Source organism: Solea senegalensis, linkage group LG10 (assembly GCF_019176455.1).
Source record: "Solea senegalensis isolate Sse05_10M linkage group LG10, IFAPA_SoseM_1, whole genome shotgun sequence".
NCBI lineage: Eukaryota > Metazoa > Chordata > Actinopteri > Pleuronectiformes > Soleidae > Solea > Solea senegalensis.
In genome coordinates, this window is record NC_058030.1 from 21,972,547 (window position 1) to 21,978,085 (window position 5,539).

Here is a 5,539-nt window from a genome sequence, read left to right on the forward strand (position 1 = left end):
CCATATGCACCTCCACACATGATTGTTTAATTAGTTTCTATTAACAAGATTGGCATTTCTTTTATTCAACACTGAATATCATTTCCTCTAAGCACACCGTTTGGCACACTGTCATGTAGGGGCAGTATATAGGGAACATCATAACCCATAGGAAAGAATGTTGTGAGGGCATCTTATAGGACACTGCATCACTTTTCTCCACTGAATTTATGTTTTGTTTTAAACGCCACATATGAATGACAGCCAGCAGGACACTTCCTCATGTTTTCACCGCTCTATAGGGTATGTCGGCGTGTGTCAAGAGGGCACTTTAGTGTGCACATGTGTTTCCAATAGGGACAGGTCCCCCGGGGTTGGGGTAATGACAATACAATCGTGATGGGCCCCTTGTATTTAACAGTTTTGTGTCTTGTAACTGGTCCAGAGTGGAGGATGAATTTAGAATTTACTTACATAGGTTGTATGCACTAGTTTTTTGTATCAATGTGTTTTATTCACCTTACTATTTATGCATTCATGTGAATGTATGCACATATCCATATGTTTGTTTAGTTTGCATGTGCTGTACCTTTAAATGATGTATGTTTATTTTCTCTTTGCTTTAAAAGTGCTATACTATAATTATATACAAATAGCAGCACTAAAACCACATCTTATTAGAATTGAATCAAATAAATACATTTAAGTAACAATTTATACAATATATTCACATGGCATTGGCCAATTGACATGGATTTTATTTCACTATGAAAATGTAGTGAGTCACTGTTTCTACCTAAAATCTGACTTGTATTTCTTTATTTCTTTTAAAGCCAGGAAGGAGAGAACATTTTTAAAAGGAAAATAACAACTGATAAATCAGGAATTTTATCAAAGCTGTGTTCCGTTGCTTTTAGCAGCTGTAAGTGCAGCCGCGGAGCCTTGTACGTCTCTGACCTTCTACAAACTCTTTCAATAAAGCAGCTCGCTGACAACTGATCCGTCATACTTTGAGAGAATGAAATCTTTTATTACTTTTACAGCTGTTGGAAATTGTGTGGTGCCTTGACGACAGATTCTTTAAATGTATGCATTTAAAGAAAGTATAGCTCTGTTGTTTTTTTGTCTGTGCAGAGGCAAAGTTCATCCAAGGTCGGCTCTATCTGTTTTCTTTTGCTTCTACAAAACAATTCAGCCACTGTCTGTAAACTCGTCCTGCAGGTATGGCACTATAGAGCAAATGCCTGCCAACGCTGTGCAGCACACACAGTCAGCCTGTCCCTTTTTTTCCAAAAAATTGTGACATGCAATTCTTCAAATTGTGTCTCCCTTTTCAGAAACTGTGAAAACCATGTGAAAGGATATGGATGTACTACACCATAGACAACTGGGGGGAAAGATGATTATTAAATAAGATATGTCAGTGGATACAACAGATTTGCATGACCATAAAAATAAAAGATCCTATATAGGTGAAGGAATAGTAAATATACAATATAAATGGTCTGCATTTATTTGCTGCAAATTGTTTTACATTTCAAATTTGCCATTCACACACATTCAAACACCATCATCACACATCTGTCAGTCCCATTCACACGCCGCTGATTGCACAATTTGGGGTGTTAAGTGATCAATCGGAGGAGGGAAATATCTGCTACTGTCTCCTCCAAAGTCTCAAAATTCAGTTGGTTGAGCAACAATGATCAGCTGCGTTGTGCCTTTCTGCTCACAGATACTGTTCTGTGTACATGCAGAGTAATCCTTTATCCTACATGTGTCAGGAATACTGATCGTCATATTTACACAAGTGCTTTTTTGAATTGGCATGAAGACACTGTAGGAAAGAGACATACGGTCTTACAACAGCAGTAGAAAGTATTTTAACGTAGTTCAATGTATATATTAACACACATGTAAATATGAATTGAAGTAAATGATGTAAGATTTCTCTCAATTTTGGTGGTTCAGTGTCGTTTTTAAAACTGTAACACAAAGTATATCTGAATAGCACTTTTCTAATCTTGATGACCACTCAATGCTAGACCATTTACCAGGCTGACCATTTAAAAGCTTTATTTTTGAGCACTACGCCTTTATTAAAATAATCCATCCACCAAATGACAAATTCAACAAAACATTATACTGGTTAAAGAGCATTATCCAGTATCTGGTATGACCACCACTGGCCTCACACAGTGTGACACATATCCCCTTCAAAGAATTGATAAGGTTATTGATCGTGGCCTCTAGGATATCGATCCACTCCTCCTCGATGGTTATGTGATTGGAGCAGTATGAGCGTTTTGTTTTACTTTCCCCCTGGCTCATTTTTGTTTACATTGGTTGCTATGGTTTCAGTTCCGGTAATCGTTGAGGGAGCCAGTGCAAAAGCCGTAGTCCGCTCGCCGGCTCTTCCTCTGATCCCATTGTCACTTCCGGGTTAGAGGTCGCGTCCCCGACAGGTATGTCCGCACGTCGTTTCACCTCGCTGGTCGTTTCATTTAGTTATTATGCTCAAGGCCTTGGTGTTGTGTTGTAGGGCGGCTGGTTGTGTGCTGCTCCGTGCTCCCTATGTGCGCTGCTGTGGTTGCGTCGTTGGCGGTGGTGAGTGTCGTCTCTCCCTGGTTGTTGGTTGGTGCTACTCGGTGGCTAACGCTAGTGCGGTCACAGGTAAATACTGGGGACTGGTCCCCCTTTTACTGAGTGCGTGAAAGTGTTCATTGTTTGTGGATAATGTGTCTGCTTATGTTTTATTTTGTTTATTCAGAGATGTTTTATAATTTAGGTCATTGAGTTTTGTTTTTGTTTCCTCTTTTCTATTCAGTTGATATATTTGTTTAAGCCTGTGACCTGCCCATAGTTTTGTTAGCTTGGCGTTTACTTTTTCTTTTGCGTGTGTAACCTTACTAATTTGTTGTTATCCTCCCCTTTCAGTTGCTGTAGGCCGGTGGCGGTGATCTGGTGGTGGCATCCTCCCGTCTCTCTTTTTCGTCACTGAAGTGATTTTGTTGTGGTTTTCTTTGGTTCCCTCCCCTGCTCTAGCCTTTGTCCATCCACTTTGGCCTCAGCCCTGATTATGTTTGTCCCCTTTTTTTGTTGGTATGAATGAGTTTTATTGAGATTTTAGAATCTAAGGTTTAATAAAAATGATATGTTAACTTGGAACCACGTCTCCTGCCCTCTGCATAACCTGAACATGTGCCTTGTGTCTAACAGTAATTCCCTGGGTGAAAGTCCCAGGGTGGCGCTGTTATGCTTTCAATATTAGTTTCCTACCTTATCTCCTGCGTTCGCCACATGAAGTTGTTGGACATTGGCAGGAATTGGAGCCTGCTGCGATAGTCATTAATTCATTGTGTACCACTTTACCACACAGGGGGTCTGATGAGGTTGCACGCCACACAAACTGGAATGTTTTTAATTGAGTACAGATCCTTGCAACATGAGTAGACGATGATGGTGGTGGATGAATGGCTGAACAATAGACAGAGGATCGCATCATTATGTCACAGCACATCAATTACACCTGCGTTTGTTATCCACTAGGGGCCACTCTTCCTCACCAACCCAACACCTTAGCTGCTGCATACCATCTGCTTGATATATTGTAAACACTGATTCATGTGTTCCAACATGCAACACACCGTCGAAGGTGGAAGCATTTGCTCACTCAAGTCAGTTACGCTGACCCAGTTACAAGACCCTGCTAAGTCTGACAATCGCTTAGCTTCCCTGAGATGATTTCTGACCGTTTGCACACAACTCTGCATCCAGGCAAATGCTCAGCTGTCTTAGAAGATCTCTCCCATAAAGACACATGATGTGGCATCCAGAGCTGATGTGGTAACACACATGGTAGGCAGTTATGAAACCTATTGGACGAATTGCTAAATTCTCTTGAAATATGTTGGAGGCAGCTTATGGTGGTGAAATGAACAGTCAGTTCACGGGCAACAGCTGTGGTGGACATGCTCCTTCAAAATATTTGGCATCTCTGGCAATGTGTTACATGGTGGAACTGCACTGGACTTAGAGTGACTTTTTATTGTGACCAGTCCAAGGTTCACTTGAGTAATCAGCATATTGAGGTGGATGGATTATTTTTAGTAAAAGTGTAGTGTGCACTGATACAGACATTTAAGAGAAAGAAGCCTTTTACTTACTTCAATGCCCAGAAAATGGGAGCAAAAACAAAAGTGCTGCATTTATATTTATATTGGGTGTATATGTATGCTTGTGTGTGTGTATGAGAGACTAAAGCTGTGTGTGGGTGGTGGCAAAGATGAGTTTTAATCTCGTCAGTTAATGGTCAAAGATGAATTAACAAGCGTCTGTTCTATAGTATAAAAAAAACAACTTCAAAATGTTCTTTGTAATGTATTTCTTTCTTCAACACTATTTATGTTGTGTTTGAATTACGCAGACCATTAGCACCAACAAATGTGCTCCAGGCCATGGTGTGGGTGTGTGTGTGTGTGTGTATGTGAATGTATTTGCTCATAAATGACTAAGTTGGAAACAAAAGTGTTCACTGGCGTGTCAGTGGTATTAATAGAGGGATGAGGAGATGCAGTTGTTTCTTCTCCTGCCTGTGCTGCACATTCGCTGCCTTATCACTTCCAAACACTCTGCTTCAGCTCTGTCAACTCAAATGGACTAACTGCTTTAGTCTTTTGCTCCCTCTTATTTTCATTTTGGCTCCCTCCCTCTTTCCCGCTCCTCCTCTACCCACATACCAAGGCCAGTGGCTCTCATTTCTGTCTGTCCCTTGCTATCTCTCTCTCTGCATCTCTCTGTATCACATGCACAGCTTCTAAATGACTTTCTTTAATTTGAATTCTGTGTAAGGATCCCACCTTTTCCCCACTGCTTAGGCCGCTGAGTCATACCGTTTCCTTTGAGCTGTTTTCTTTTAGTGACTCCCTTTAAGCACAGCTCTACTCTATACCATTTCTCTATTAATCTTTCAACTGCCAGTGCCATTTGTTGATCAGCTGTAACTATGAATCTTTCAAATGTTTTTTTTTTTTTGCCTCTTCCTCTCCTCTGAATCTCTTTTCTAGCCTCTTAGCGAGTGAGAAAGGATTATATTGTGACAAAGAGCCCTGGTGCAGTGGAGGGGGATTTGGGGACGCCAGGCTCTCTGTCATCTCAGGACTTGCTCATATGCCTCTGCTCTCCATTATTGTCCCACTGACGCATCTGTCTAATGCAGGGCAGGGAGAGAGTGAGAATTAAGGGATGAGTTATGTGTGTGTTCATGGATGTGTGTGTGTGTGTGTGAGAATAGGTGGCTTGGCACCGGCTTTAATTGACAGAGCAGTAACATTCTTCATCAGCGTTTTGGCAGTCCACACACAGGCTGTACACTGTAAAATGTTATACCCTTATTAGGTTCTGTGAAATAATCCCTTGTCCATTTTTAGACACTATACACAAACTGTTACATTTTCAAAAGTGAAACCTGGACTTATCGATGGAGTAACCCTTCCAGAAAATGGAAAGCTATTACTCTTCTCTTACTATAAACCTGAACGTGTTTGTCGTATCATGTCTA

The 5,539-nt window shown here is 40.9% G+C and overlaps 1 long non-coding RNA gene across 1 annotated transcript; it reads left to right on the forward strand.

Moving 5' to 3' along the window:
- The first annotated feature begins 2,240 nt into the window (after positions 1-2,240).
- LOC122776301 lies at positions 2,241-3,159 on the forward strand. The gene is made up of 3 exons (XR_006361198.1): positions 2,241-2,444; positions 2,522-2,652; positions 2,917-3,159. It is a non-coding gene; the product is annotated as an uncharacterized LOC122776301 (long non-coding RNA).
- Positions 3,160-5,539: the final 2,380 nt, after the last annotated feature.